The sequence below is a fragment of the Aptenodytes forsteri genome, unplaced genomic scaffold (genome assembly GCF_000699145.1).
Source record: "Aptenodytes forsteri isolate BGI_AS27 unplaced genomic scaffold, ASM69914v1 Scaffold8, whole genome shotgun sequence".
In the NCBI taxonomy this organism is placed as follows: Eukaryota; Metazoa; Chordata; class Aves; order Sphenisciformes; family Spheniscidae; genus Aptenodytes; species Aptenodytes forsteri.
The window spans coordinates 3,206,589-3,220,840 of record NW_008796218.1 but is presented as its reverse complement, the minus strand read 5'-3'; the positions used below and the strand labels follow the sequence as shown (position 1 = coordinate 3,220,840).

General features: G+C 40.6%; 1 long non-coding RNA gene across 1 annotated transcript in view; it reads left to right on the top strand.

Annotated features, from left to right (window-relative positions):
* Positions 1-362: 362 nt before the first annotated feature.
* The window catches only part of LOC103906736, a 31,111-nt gene continuing 17,221 nt past the window's right edge, over positions 363-14,252 (top strand). Inside the window, exon 1 of the long non-coding RNA XR_658030.2 lies at positions 363-435. This is a non-coding gene — a long non-coding RNA (uncharacterized LOC103906736). The remainder of the gene's footprint in view (positions 436-14,252) is intronic.

Here is a 14,252-nt window from a genome sequence, read left to right as displayed (position 1 = left end):
GTGTGCCAATAACCCATGACACAGGGAGCTAAAATTGTGTATTAAATCAGGAAGAATGATGCAAGAAGCTAGAGAAAAGGACCAGGTGTAAAAAAAAAAACAAAAAACAAACCAAAACAACAACCAAAAAAACCCACCCCACCCCCAAAAAAACAAACAACCCAACAACCTGATTTTGTGCCTGCATTGGGCTTGAAGTGGTCTCTTCCTAAAGCTCGTAGCCCAGGGCTTACGACACGGGCAAAGCGTGCAGGACCTTAGGGCAGAGGTGCCCAAGTGCTGCGGGCAGGAGCTGCCCTTCTGGCCTCGCACCAGGAAAAAGGGTTATTTGGGGTTCCAGGGCCCTAGTCACCTCCTTTTTGGCTGTCTGTCTCTGCCTTCAGGCAGACAGGAGACGCCCCACTTTCCTGGCTCTGTGGAAATGCTATTGACGAGGTGGTTAAAAGTCTATTGTTTTGGGGCGCTTGGGTGCTGGGTTTGTCATGATTAAGCAAATAACTTTTTTTTTTTCTTCTTGGTCATCTTTTCAACTAACATTTTAGTTTGGTTTTCTGGTTCTGCGACGGTTTAAAAAAAAAAAAAAAAGAATAATACACCAGAACGTGGCTAACCTGGGCTGCCCATGATTGCCCTGTCTGTGGCTTTCTTGGGGAGGGGAAAATTATTAATGGGAAACTCAGCAGACATAAGCTTTAAGCATTTGTTGGTACAGGTTTTTTTCACTGCTTATGTGGGATGATGAAGATAATAACAAGAATAATTATGGATCTTATTCTTCCTTTCTCTGTGTTTTTATTTGAGTTTAATTTCTCTGGATGGAATCCTGTATGGTTTAGGGTTTGACTAAATCCAAATCAATGGGACTCTCTGGTCCTAGTTTTTGTATTAGAAAGTGAGGGGCTGTATGCCTACAGGTATCTATTGTGACAGTGCGTTTTCTCCCCTGTATCTTCTGCTGCCTTGTATAAATTGGCCAGCAGTACTGCTGATTACACATTGTCGTTATGTGGGCTGCTTTTGTATACACAATAACGGGTCTTAGAATAGAGGCAAGAAAACTCATCTCTACAACTCAATCCTTGAGCAATAGATAAAACTCTGTGACTGTTGCTGTGGATAGATGTATTTTGTTTATTTTTTTTAACAGTAAGTTATAAGATACAGAACTTAACTTTTACTGGCTTACAACTTGAGAGCAATTTCCAGAGTTCAGTTTATAAGCCTCTGGGAGGGGTTTTGCAATAGCTTTTTTTTTTTTTTTAAGGGGGGGTTAGGTATTTCAGCTATGACAGGACTGAATTTCATGCTCCTCTAGTATCAGACACTATTACTTAAAATAGTTCCACCCCGCTGTGGGCCGAGCTGGTTTCCCTTACGCCACAGCGGACGGCAGCTCGCTGGGAGGAGGGCAGTGCAGGGGCACGCCTGAGCTGCTCAGGAAAAATCCACTCAGACGGCCATCTGCAGATGAAAGTTAGGGATTACTCATTGGAAAGATCAGCTGTTTAACCTTTAATAGCACCTCTGGTAGGGTCTTTGTCAGAGACAGCCCCGTGCTTTCTGCTAACCTTTCCTGACAAGGTATTTCTAGCCAAAGCAGCCTCTGATAAGAATTTGAGTTGGTCCTTTTAGCTTTTTCCTTAGATAGTCCACAGTGGTTCAAATGTATGTGCTGATGTAACTTGGTACAGGATGTCCTCTGGAGCATGTTGTCAGGTGGAGATAATTGTCACCAGTTCATGCACCTCAGCAGAGCTCGAGTAATTTCTATGGTCAGAGGCTCTGCTTTAACATTGCTGGATGTTGCTTTAGAAGGGTATGCAGTACATGGTATCTGCTAAGTGTGGGTGGCTGTGCCTGCTGTTCTTGCAAGCAAGAGCCATTCCTTTCCCCTAGAAAGGTTGTCCTCTGACAAGTATGGATCGTTTTAGGCATTGGGTCTGAAATGACTGCAGTGAAGAGAGTGAGCTGGAGATACGTGGCATCACTTTCCATGTGCAGGGGTGGAAGCACAGCATCTTCCACCTAGTGCTAACCTGGCTGGAAGGGCTGAGTTAGAAATGAGACATGAATGTGGATATGGGCACAGCCTGCTAATTTTGACATGCATATGCTATTCACAACAAATATTGACTTTGGAGGCAAGACTTTTGTACATCAAGAGAATGCTGCTCTGGCTTTCAGTGTGTCTTAAAATTTTACTGCTTTTTTTTCCCTACAAAAATATTCTGAGTATTGTCAGACAGATGTGAGATAGCAGGAAGCAGACCATGGGGAAGAAGAAGGTGGGGAGCAGAAAGGAGAAAATGAAAGAGAATTTAGAGACATTCAGAGCTGAACAGTACCCACAATACTGTATTTAAACCCTGTGCATGTAACTGACGAGGAAAAAGGTGGTGGTTTTATCCAACTTAAAGGGCACTAAAATATCTAAATATTTCTTATGCAGATTTTTTAAAAAAATATTTGCTTACACTGTGGAACTGCCACAAGAGGAACTGCTTCAAACCCACTGATAATGGTAAAGCATTTCCACTATGTAAATAACTGCCTACACACTAAACAGAGGATAGCAACAAAGCTTTTAAGAGCATTTTACATGTAAAGAAGCAGTTACTCTTGTCTGCAGTACTGACAGTAGTTGATTTGAGCCTAAATATATGTAAGAAGTTGCAACAGTGATAAAGCCAGCTTATAAAAGTGCCAGGGAGCTATAAAATAGCAGCAACTTCATTTATATGTAAGATCATGGTATTGGCAACATTCGGAATTTAGTCACTTTAATTATCAGAAGGATTTTTGTGATCTAGAAATTGTAAAGGAGAGTAGGCTTAAGGAAAAAGTTGCAATAAACTGCAACCACTTGTAGGAATGACAAGCAGTTGTTTGGTTGAGCTAGGGTCCAGAAGGTGAAAACACATTTGTGTGTGACACTATGGTGCTTGCTGAATAGAAACTGTTAAAATTCAATAGCTTTTTCCTTACTGGAATTATTTAGAAATGGCAGACCTAACGCTTTACAGGTAGATACAAAACCTTGTCTCTCCGTATCTCTAGAATTATCTGGGAAGGCTTAAGGAGCATGTCCATATTTATAAACTGAGGAAAACTCCACCACTCTGCCTTTTGCAATAAACACAGTATACAAACACATGTTAAATGTCTGCAAGGCGGTCATGCATTGTGGGAGAAGATACATCAAGCAGTTTGGTACTGAAAAAAAAATAGAGTCCCAGTCCAAGATCACTTTGGGGCATGGGAACTGAAGTCTTTCAGAAAGTTTTGGAACTTTAAAGCATATGAATGTAAAAAATCCTTCTTAAGAAGGATTATCAGTCCTAAGTACAAAAAGCTCACTTTTTGTGAAAGTTGGATAAAGGCAGAGGTTTTGCATTTGGCAAATGTTATCCAGGCCCAGAGCAGTGCGTGGCAAGCAATTAGAAAGGATCAGCCTACCTCTACTGATTTTCAGGATGACCACTAGCCCAGTTTTGCACATGAAGCACTATCCCTCTCTAGGTGGATATATCCTCCTCTTCAGTGGGTATCGAACTTTTTTCCCCCTAAGACACAGCCCCATCCTGTTGTCAAATGAAGACTGAAAAGGATGATGAGCACTGCCCCAAAGTTAATGCATTCAAGGCTTATTTCAGGAGAACAGGCTGGGGCTGGAATAGCACCTGGGCTTGTGGCTGGGCATGGCCAGGATTGTGTGGGGACCTCCTGGCTCTGTTTCCTGGCAGTAGCAGCCAGGGACGGGGAGCACCTTGTGATGCCAATGCATACCCAAGGAGTGCACACAGAAAGATATGAACATTAAAAGAAAAAGGAATGTAGCTATAAACCTACAGTGTGAAGAAATCATTGTAGAAAGATTGTATCTCATTAATTATATATACTGTCTTAGTTGGATGAAAATTTATTTAAAAAATATGTAAATCTCAATAGGGTTGAGAGTCAAGCTGCAAATATGAATACCCTCATTACTGTAGACAGCTACATGTAATTTTTTTGCATTTTAATGACTCGACTAAAGTTTCAGGTCTGAATATGTCAAAAATTTTAGCTGCAGAAATGCATAAAAGGGTTTAATTTGTTCTTAAATAGAACTTATCTAGTTTTCAATCTAATATATATGACTTTTTGCTACTGTAGTCTCTATCAAAGGTCAGGGTGCTGACCTGTAGGTGCTAAAGAGGTTGCTAAGAAGAGTATTATTGCAGAGACATTACAGTGTCAAAGTGGTGGTTGCAAGTGAAAGACAACCCACCCTCCCCTCTTCCCCACCAAAACCCCAACCAAGACAACTTACTATGGATGAGGTAACTTAGGAGGAGTAAACGAATTGCCTGCTTAACCTCTGCCAGTGCTGATGCCTTAACTGCTGTGAAATGGAGAGAAAGAATAATTTATTTAATTTTAAATATGCCTTTGGAGTTGGCTTGAAGTCCCTGCTCCATGGCGCGTTTGCTGTGTAGTATCAGACATTTCACACAGACCTCCCATATCACACATTCTGTATCGTGCTTTCCTATTTTTGTTAAATGAATCTGCCTCTTGTCTTTGAGAGCCTTGCACAAGTTTTTAGCTTGGTACAAGGGCTGTGACTACTATGGTAATGGGTGTTAAAGGAATTGTTTTTGGAGTATTTAGTCAAACTCAAGTGGAATTAAAATAAGCCTTCCAGTGAGAGAGTTGGCCTCTTAAGCGCAGTGTGCCTGGCATTAAGACGACCAGCTGTGGCAGTGCCTCTGTCTAATTCTTCACACAGCCTTTTTGACATATAGTTTTTTCTGTATCGAACTTTGTCTGAGGATGGAAAAACAAAGCTTTGTTGTGAAGGTGACTGCACAGCCACGTAGAGCAGTGGTTTCAGCATGCTGCTGGCTGGCTCAACAAAGAGAGAAAATCTTCAAGTAATGTTTGCTGCTGTGTTTGGTGACATTATCAAATTTCCCAGTGCAAATACCTTTGAGAGGAGCAAGCCTTCAGTTTTTCTTCTTAGGATCATTTAATGAGTCATTATTTACTTTTGTCACATAGCAATGTGGGACTTGATTTCTGGGGAAAAAAAAAAAAAACAACTCTGCCAAGGTTGTTGCTGAACAGAAGCAGCGTATTTCCCATAACAAAGTTTCAGCTCATCACATGCGAAGTTTCCAGATATAAGTTTCGTTGTGATTTCATATTTTCCACTATGTTCCTGAGGGACAGCAGCTCCTTTCAGATAAGGTCTGCTCAGTAATGAGCTTGAAAGCTGCTTCTGCTTGGAAAAGGGAAATCCATTAACAAAACAGGAGAAGTACCATAAAAAGTTAGGATGTAAAGCTGGGAACAATTCGGTTTGGGTTATGACAGAAGGAATTTTAGGATGGCTGGATGCAGAGTCTCTGAGGAGCCTGGGCATTGCTGCTCTCCTGCTGCAGGGTGGAACAGGGTGTGCTCCCAGATTGCGATCTTGGGTTTTAGTTTCACTACAACCCTTCAAGCCAAGTAGTTTCAAGGGTCTGAGTTTGTCAGTGTCCTGATGGAGTTTGGCAAGTGGTGGGGGAAGAAACTTGCTTTTATTTGGTTTAAACTTCACTGGTCTGTTGTTCCTGCACAGTGTTGGTTCTGTTTTGGGATTTTGTTTTTCTTTAAGCTGAATAACAAAGCAAATAAGCTAAGCAAGTTTATGGGGTGCTCTCCAACTTAATAAAACTGGGGTAGACTATATTGTGCCCAGCCAAGCCCTGGAGTGATGAGGGACAAATGCTCGTGTTGTCTTAGTCACACCGTATGTTAGATGAAAAGGAAACCCAACTATCTTCCTGGACAAGAGTAGTTTCTAACCTTCATTCAGATAGAGAAATTATTCAGAAGGTGTCCTTGCAAGCCTGCAGTGCCAGGGCCGTAGGGGAAGGAGGCAAAGGATGAAATGGTATGTTTTCTCCAGACTAACCTGGACAGTTTACTACAGTGGTTTAGGAAGAAGTAGGGGATGATTTTTCACACCATGGTAGTATGTGAGGTTTGTCTGTGGTACATTTCTCAGCTGTGAACTTGGTAGGAACTACACATGTACAAACCAGCTCTTCTAACTTCTGCATGACTGCAGTGTCAGGTCGCCATCTGTTATAAATAGAGGCAACTTCAGCAAAGCTACTGTGACTTATGCTAGTCGGGGACTTGGCCCAAGATGTCAGGCTAAAACATTGATAGGAGGAAGTATCTCTGACTTTTATTTTCAAAAACTCTTAAGTTCAGCAGCTCTGCATCCATGTTAGGGCTGCCTCTTTCCCTTTTCCCCCTCCCTCCTCTCCTGCTGCTCTTATACATTTTGTTTGTCAACTTTGAAAGTGCATCAAATTAAACCAAAGCAGAGGTGTTGGGGGTTTTTTTTGGTCCCTGACTTTGTTTTCCTCTTGAATGTCAACTCCAGTGGAAACATAAGAAGTTTTGGCTCAACTCCTGAGGTGTGAACTGACAGTAGCCTGTTCCTAGGATGTCTTTCTCTTAACCAAAATATGTAATAGATACCTTGCAGCACAAGACTACAAGAAACTTATGGCAGCTTTCTTTAAAATAGATCTAGGCAAGCAGTCAGCAATCTTGTACGTGGGTCTCCCCCGTTCTCTGACTGCTTGGTTGCAAGCCATGGGTCACTCATAGCATCAGCTCTATTAGCGGTTAGTACTGGGGCTGTACAAAGCTGTACATTAAAAATAAGGAATAAGAATCTCTTTTCACAAACTGAGACTGCTAAAATTTGCAAATGGAAAAGGGAAGAAGGCACTTTGAGTCTTGATATGCTTAAAGGGATGCTTCTCAGCCAAAGACTTGACTACAGTTCACAAGTGTCACCATGAAATCTTGACTGTTTGCCCAAATCCCATTATCATTCAGGAAGTTCGCGATGAGTAGATTTAAGCTCTAATCATGCAAAGCATAGGAAAGTATGTGAGAATACCCACCTTTTATGGCATGGCATTTGTTGGCAGTATCGGCTTGGCTGTAGCAGACAAGATTAAAGGATTAGGAAGTAAGCCAGATACCAAACTGCTGCTGCTAAAGTTGTAATTTGCCAGTATATTGATTACAGAGGATTTTTTTTTTAAGCCTTTGGAACAGCATCCTGTATTCTTATTTCTATGTTAGCTTGTAACTGTATATCTTTAATAAAATGGAGACCTTATTTCATAAGAAATGTGAGGTCTCCTATTGCTGAGATGCAATCAATTAGTTTGGTCCATTTCTGTAGCTATCTATGTGAATTTGGTTCTTTTTCTTTTTTCCTATGAAGTTTGCTGTGAGAGAGAACCAGATTTTTGACAGTGTTGATACAAGTAGGGAAACCCGTGCTGAAGTCTGTTCTTATAACTTCAGTCTCCTTCGGAGGATACTGGCCATACCCGACACTGCCTGCCTGTGAACCAATTTCTTTTCTGGAAGATGTTCCAGACCAGAGCCCTAAGGCTTACTCTCCAAATCCCTGCTTAATTTTTTCCCCCAAGTTGGAATATATTGTAATGCCTCTACTTAAACAACAGAGGAATTCAGCATTTTTAAAAATTAGCAATATGAATGTAAGGAGTTGAATGTTAAGCTCCTGACTTTCCTTTCTGTGTAAGATTATGCTCGGTAGGAGGCTTTTCCACAAGGCGCTCAGTCTGGGCTCGTTTTGTTAATAGCACCAAGGGAGCAAGCTGGTAGGAAACACTCCTGAAGGATTGAGGTAGCATGAAGGTAGACTGGAGTGGGACCCAGGCAAAACGAAAATCCAGGGAAACTGCTCCATCAAGTGTTGAAAGGTAAAACTGGCACTGCAGTACACTAAAAATACAGATCTTCCTCAGGCCAGAATCAAGGTGCTCCACAGGTGTCTCATACAGGTGAAACATGCAAAACCCCTACTAATCTTCATAGGGACAGATTTAGCTCTGAGCTGTATAACGTTTTAAGGGATGACCTTCATTTTAATTTGAAGTTTACTCCCTTAAAAATCTAATGCAGTGGCCAGTTAAAGGCTGATCTTTCTCTTCTGAACAGTTCTAATAAAAGCAAATGTTTTGCATGTATGCAAATTGCATTCAACTGCATTCTTTAAAAGTAAATATTTTCTTGCTTTCCTTTGAAATTGCACAATAACAGTTGCAAGATTTGTAGGGAGAGAGAAGTAAGCAGTCATTTCATCTTGAATTTTAAGAGTGTATTTAATTATTCTGATAATGTTGACAGATATAAAGGCTTGTCTACATGTACAAATGTTACTGAAATAATTTGTAGGCTTAGATATGGCAGGCTTTCTTGCTTCCTTCCACCATGGAAACCAGAACCCTCCTGACCTGAACCTATATTTTACTTACTCATTTAGGATATCTGTGTTGCTCAATGCTTAGAAAAAGTTTAGCATCTACATGTAGATCTTGATTTTTTTTACTTTTTCCAAAATGAGTCTACTTTCACATAGCTACTTGTATTATCTGAAGTAGGTTTTTCCTAAAGTTCTTGGCTTCTAGGGCTTTCTGTTAGGAAACTATGCTGAAAAGTTCCTGAAAACTCTTAAAAGAGAACAAAAAAATCTAGAAAAATCTTGGTTGGAAAAGCCAACTAGGAAATGCACAGGAATAACTTAATATGACCTGATTTTCATGAAAAGGCAGTGCTATGAATAATTGCATTTTTGAAAAAGGAGATAAGAGCTCTTAAATGCCAGGTCTTCAAAGTCTCATCGCTGTTTAGACTTAAAAGCCATTGCTGACAGAGTGGGGTGGCAGAAAATATGTAAATGGTTTCTGCTAGTATTTTTTACTTAAAGCCATTGAGCTTTTGCTTGCTTCTGCCTGCATCCCAGGGGCTGCCTCAGGACTTGTATTGTCACGTCCTGACCGGTACCTTCAGGAACCCCAAAACTTTGCTCTGCTGTATCACCTCTGTCCCCAAATACTGGACGAGGTTGGGGAGTGTACAAAAGCTAAAAATTTTCTTGTAAGCCTCAGAAACAGGTACCTAATATTCATGTTGCTGATCTGCGAGCCAGAGGCTGGAGCTGAGCAGCCCTCTGATCATTTCCAGTAGCTGTTCTTTATCATCGCTTCATCTCATGGGGTAATGACAGAGCTTGGGAGAATGCGCAGCTGGGAAGAAAAGCCTTAATTCTGAACTTAATTTGGATTATTTAATTTAAAAATTGTGAATTCCTAAGCTTTTTAATTGACTTAGAGGGTACAGCATGGCGTTCATCTTGCCTAACACTAGATACCTACAAACTGTATCTAAGATAACTTGTAGTCAGTGGAGAGAAAAAGACACTTTTTGGGTGCAATTCAGATGGCATGTGTTAGTTGCCTGCCTTAGATGTTGCTGGGGGCCTGATCTGCACTGAATAAAAAGCGGGTGGAGATGCCTCTGGCCACCCCATGCAAGTCGCTAAGGGCAGTAGGAACAGCTCAGGGTGTGCTCCCCTCCTCACTCCCGCACCCTGTTTGTAAATAATTATAAACAATATATTCTATAAATAACAGAATTTTCATTAAAATATTTCCAAATCCCACCTTTTTTATAAATGGGAGTTAAAACCACCTGTACAAAAGCAGCCCAATCTGAGTGGCACTGTGCATTTCTGTCCCTTTTACCAGCACCTGAAGTCTCCCCTGAATTTCGAGTTGGTGAGAGAAGGATTAGTATATAGAGAAATAAATAACAACCAACCCTACCTCATTTCAGCAAAATGTGTGGAGGCTGAGTTACCAGTTTAGGACCTATTGCCTTTAGTGGGATGCAAAAAAGTGCATTGGAATGGCTTCAAGTGCCTCCCTGAATTGCAGGGAGAATGTGTTTTTTGGTTTGTTTTTGTGTTGTTTTTTTCAGTGAATTTGTCAACATGGCTGAAAACCAGCCTGAAAGGGAAAACGGTAATTGCTGGGGGACCTGTCAGCAGCGAGTAAAGAAAAGGAGGGTGAGTCAGTGCAGAGTGATACTGTTTTTGGTCTAAAATCCCGAAAACCCCCTCCACTACTGTGCAGAGTAACAGGTGTAACCACAGGCTTTCCCCGCTCCCTCCCCCAGCCCAAGCTAATTTAGGTTTCTAAGCCTGTGGAATGAGTACAACATGATGGAGCCAAAATTTATGAAAAAAAATCCACGCTAATATAGGCTGTAAAATAAATGCAAACAAAAACTAAAGTAAAACAGCTTTTATTCACATGAAAAAATAAACCTGTTAGCTCTGATAATCAATTAAAATATTATAGAATCAAGCAATCACAGATGTAGAAGCTTATCCTCCTTAAAGTCATTATAAATCACATCCTTTCCTAAATCTCTCTATTCCCTCTTATTGCTTACATTATAATCCCTGCCTGGGTATCATTTTCATTGCTAAACATACTGTTTGCCAGTCAGTTTATTAAGATTTGTCTTGATAGTGCCAAAAAAAATGCTCTTTTTCAAAGATAAAAGGAAGGCTAATATTAAAATAATAATGTCACTTCTTTGCTAGCAGAGCCTAATTATTGAAGAAATTGGCACGTGAAATCTCTGAGGTGATAGGGAATTAGCATGTCAATAGGACCCTGCTTTGAAGTTGACCCATACTGTTCTTGGTGGTGTTGGGCATACCCAGTTTCTTATGATATAATGTGGGGAAAGAGAACTTTTTTTGGGGGGGGAACAACGAACAATAAAACTGTTCTTCTTTACTGTTTTTAATTGATCAAAAGCTTTCATAAAAATAGATGGGACACATAGGTGACACAAAAAGTAAAAGCAGACAGAAGAATTATAGACTTGAGACTGATAAGAATAGCGAAGAGGCTTTAAGGGGCCTGGGACAATTAAAGCAAATGTGAAACTATTGGTTTTGTATGGGAGCTGTTGTTCGGTGACATCAGGCTTACAGCAACGATGTCAATAAAGCACTCCCGAGTACTGTGAGTACAGTAAGGTTGAAGAGCGTTATTGGATATAGTGGGGAGTGCTGTAAGTTACTGCTACAAAAGCAAACACTTGCATTAAGCCTGAAACTGTTATGGATCGAAGCATGGAGGAAGGATGGGCCTAACAGCTTAACAACCCTACTGATTTATATGGAAAAGCTATTATGAACGAGAAGCAGAGTTACTAAAACATGTCCTAAAATCAAGCTTGAGAACAGATGAGATGTAAATGAAATGTGTTTATTTTTCCTATGCTTTAGTTGGTGGCAGGCAAACCCAGCACCGAGGAAAGCTGCCAAGGTCATGGCTGTGCTGGCGCTCAGTAGCGCTAGCATTGAGAATTAAAAGACAGAAGTCTTTCTCTCAAAGTCTCAGTAAGCATTGAGAGACAGAAGCTGCTAGCAAGTGGGAAGGCTTTTAGACCTTGAGCAGTCAATACCACTTCAGTTTGAAATCCTCAAGTTACATGAAGACTTGATGAAATAAAATCTAAATAACATGTCATCCAAATATGTACTTTATATATATAAAATCTTATATATATATACACAAAATCTTATTGTAACAAGAGCGAGCCAAGCAACTTCCCGTTTTTGCATAGGTAAGACTATTTCAAATAAGAAATAGAAATGGTTCCAGTTCATGGCAAACAGCTGATGAATCACTATGGTTGGACATGTATGGACACCGGAAAAAATGGCAGTCTGGCCTCTAGTAGACCAAAAGACTGGGAATAACAGCAGTGGAGATAAAGAAATATGTCAAGATGAGGTAGCATGGGTGAAATGTATAAAAGAAAAAAAAAAAATCTGTCAGTTAAGAGCAGTCAAGTGCTTTCCTATGGAGTTGCATCTCACGTCACATTAAATGTGAAACTATAAGTTCTTTAATGTTCACAACTTCCCTTAAAGATCAATCCAGCAAGAAACAATTGATGGTTCATGATTTTGGTCCTGGAATTGTAAAGATGGTTTTATGTCAATTTATACCAGTTGGTAGTCTGGACAATGATATGGGTCCCCCATATCTCCATAAAGATATACAGTAGCTCAGAGAAAGGCAAATGTTAAGAGTAGAGTGAAGAGTTAATTATGGTTGAGCTTAGTGTTTGCATTAATGTAACTGTACTGATTTTGGTGTCATTCTTTCAAATTTGTTTCTTAAGAACAGACTGTCTGATGGGGTTTATCAGTGGGGAACTACCTATTTAGCTGAGGGAAGGAAGTCTTTAATTTAGAAATACTTTTTTTTTTTCCCTACAACTGAAAATGAAACGTAAGGCTTATCATCAAATTTGAACACTTGGTTTTCCATTATGGAATTTGAAGAAGAGTGCGTGATCCCTGGGGTGCTCATCCCAGTGTCCCAAGGCTTTCTTCTGCTTTGGAAATGTCACCCAGAGGAGACAGGACACTCTGTAAACACAGCATAGAGGGCTGAAGTTCCTTGTCTTTTTGAGTTCTCATCACATTAGTTAAATAGAAATCTAATTTTTAAAGAAATGTGACCATTGGGCAGATTTGTTTTGTTTTCTGATTAATCATTAGATAATTGGTGCAGATGATACTTTTCTGACTGCTGCTGAGTTGAGCCTAGACCAGAGTTCCCATGAGATATCGGTTGGTTGTTTCTGGCAATCCTCTTAATAAAACCCCGGTTTTATTAAATTCCTGGTCTCTGAATGTAACAAATTCCTATGTCAAAGTTGATGGGACTCCAACCTCTCCTCACTATAACCCTGCCTCGAGGCAGTAAGTGAGCTATAAATGTTCCGCTTCTTCAGGACTAGGATGAATCAGCTGAAAAGTTTCATATAAAAATACATCTTAAGTTAGTCCATTTTTAATCACAATTCTTCCTGCCTGACTGTGTGAAGACCCGAGCATCTTGGTGTCCCATTCATTTAATGGAGCCATTGGACATCAGTGATACTGAAAGCTGTTTTCAAGCTGCTTCAATGTGAGTAACTTTAAGCCCGCAATGCAATAAATCTTTCCTTGAATGTATGTAGACCACTATAAAGAGATGTGAGCTACCAGTTCTTTTCTTGAACACACTAACAATGTGCTTGCTTAACTGAATTTCTGGAGCCATTAGAAATTAAATTTTTAACATTCTCTTGACCAGAGAAGATAATGTGTATTAAGATTGATCTACAGTTTGGGTTACATTTTTAAATGTATTTTGATTCAGATGAAGTGGTACTCTCGTGTGTGTGTGTTAATATATATGTTAAGCTTTCTGCTTTTAAATTCATCACTTTGCTGTAGAGGTAAGGAGGAAGGCTGTTGATAACTGAGTTTGAGATTCTCATGGCAGAGAGGAGTTGGCCTGGTGATGGGCACCATGCGCTCAACATTGAAAATGCCGCTCTGACCCTTTCCTGGCATGCACACTCCGGACAGAAAGATATTTTGACATTTTTAATGTGATATGAAAGCATATGGATATCCTCTTGTGAAATACAACCAACTTACGTGTTTTATGTCACTCTGCTTTGAGACAGCTGGAGCTGAAGACGGGCTGTAACTATAAACACCATTAGTCCTTTTTTGTCCTGTCTGTGTGGAGCACAGCCATCCCTCCTCCTGTGCTTTTAGACCCCTAAGGACAGCAGTCTACCTGCCCCACCTGCACGCCATAGGGGTGTTGAAAGGTGCCAGGTAAACTGAGACACTGGCAGCTAGACTTTTGTGTGTATAAGGTTGTGTTAATATTTCTTGGCTGTGCAAATATTAACTGAAATTGTTAATTACTGCTTATGCTGTAAGATTTTTATGAAAATGTCATAAGAGATCCTTCAGGTTATATTTTTAAAAAAGGCAAGAAAAAAGTAAGACCTAAGTTGCTGTCCATAAAGAGATGTTTGGATCTAACACAAATTGTTTCATGAAGCTCTGAGAAAAGTCTGTGGGCTTTACTAGGCAGGTGGTCAGGTTGGTGCTGTCTGGTCCTAACAGGAGTTTAACCTCTAGTAATTAAACTCTGTTGATCGAAGATGAATTTCAGTGTCTAGTAAGAGTGGTGGGGTGGAGTTTTTTTGCCTTTTAAAATGTGGTTTAACATGAGCCTACATGTAATGGTAACAGGAGCATCTCCAGGGCAGCGAGGGGACGTGCCCTCGGGAGCCTGTTTGCAGAGGCTGGGATGTCCCTTAGCATCAGGGCACAGCGAGGGCGATGGGGACCACATCGTGGGCAGGGCTGTGGGAAGGAGGATGACCAGTGGGGTGGGGGGTCCAAGGTGGACACATGCGGTGTGGTGGAGCAGTTTCCCGGGCTTTCATCACATAACATCAGTAGTGAAGGCTGTTGCCTTACTTTGGGCACCATCCCC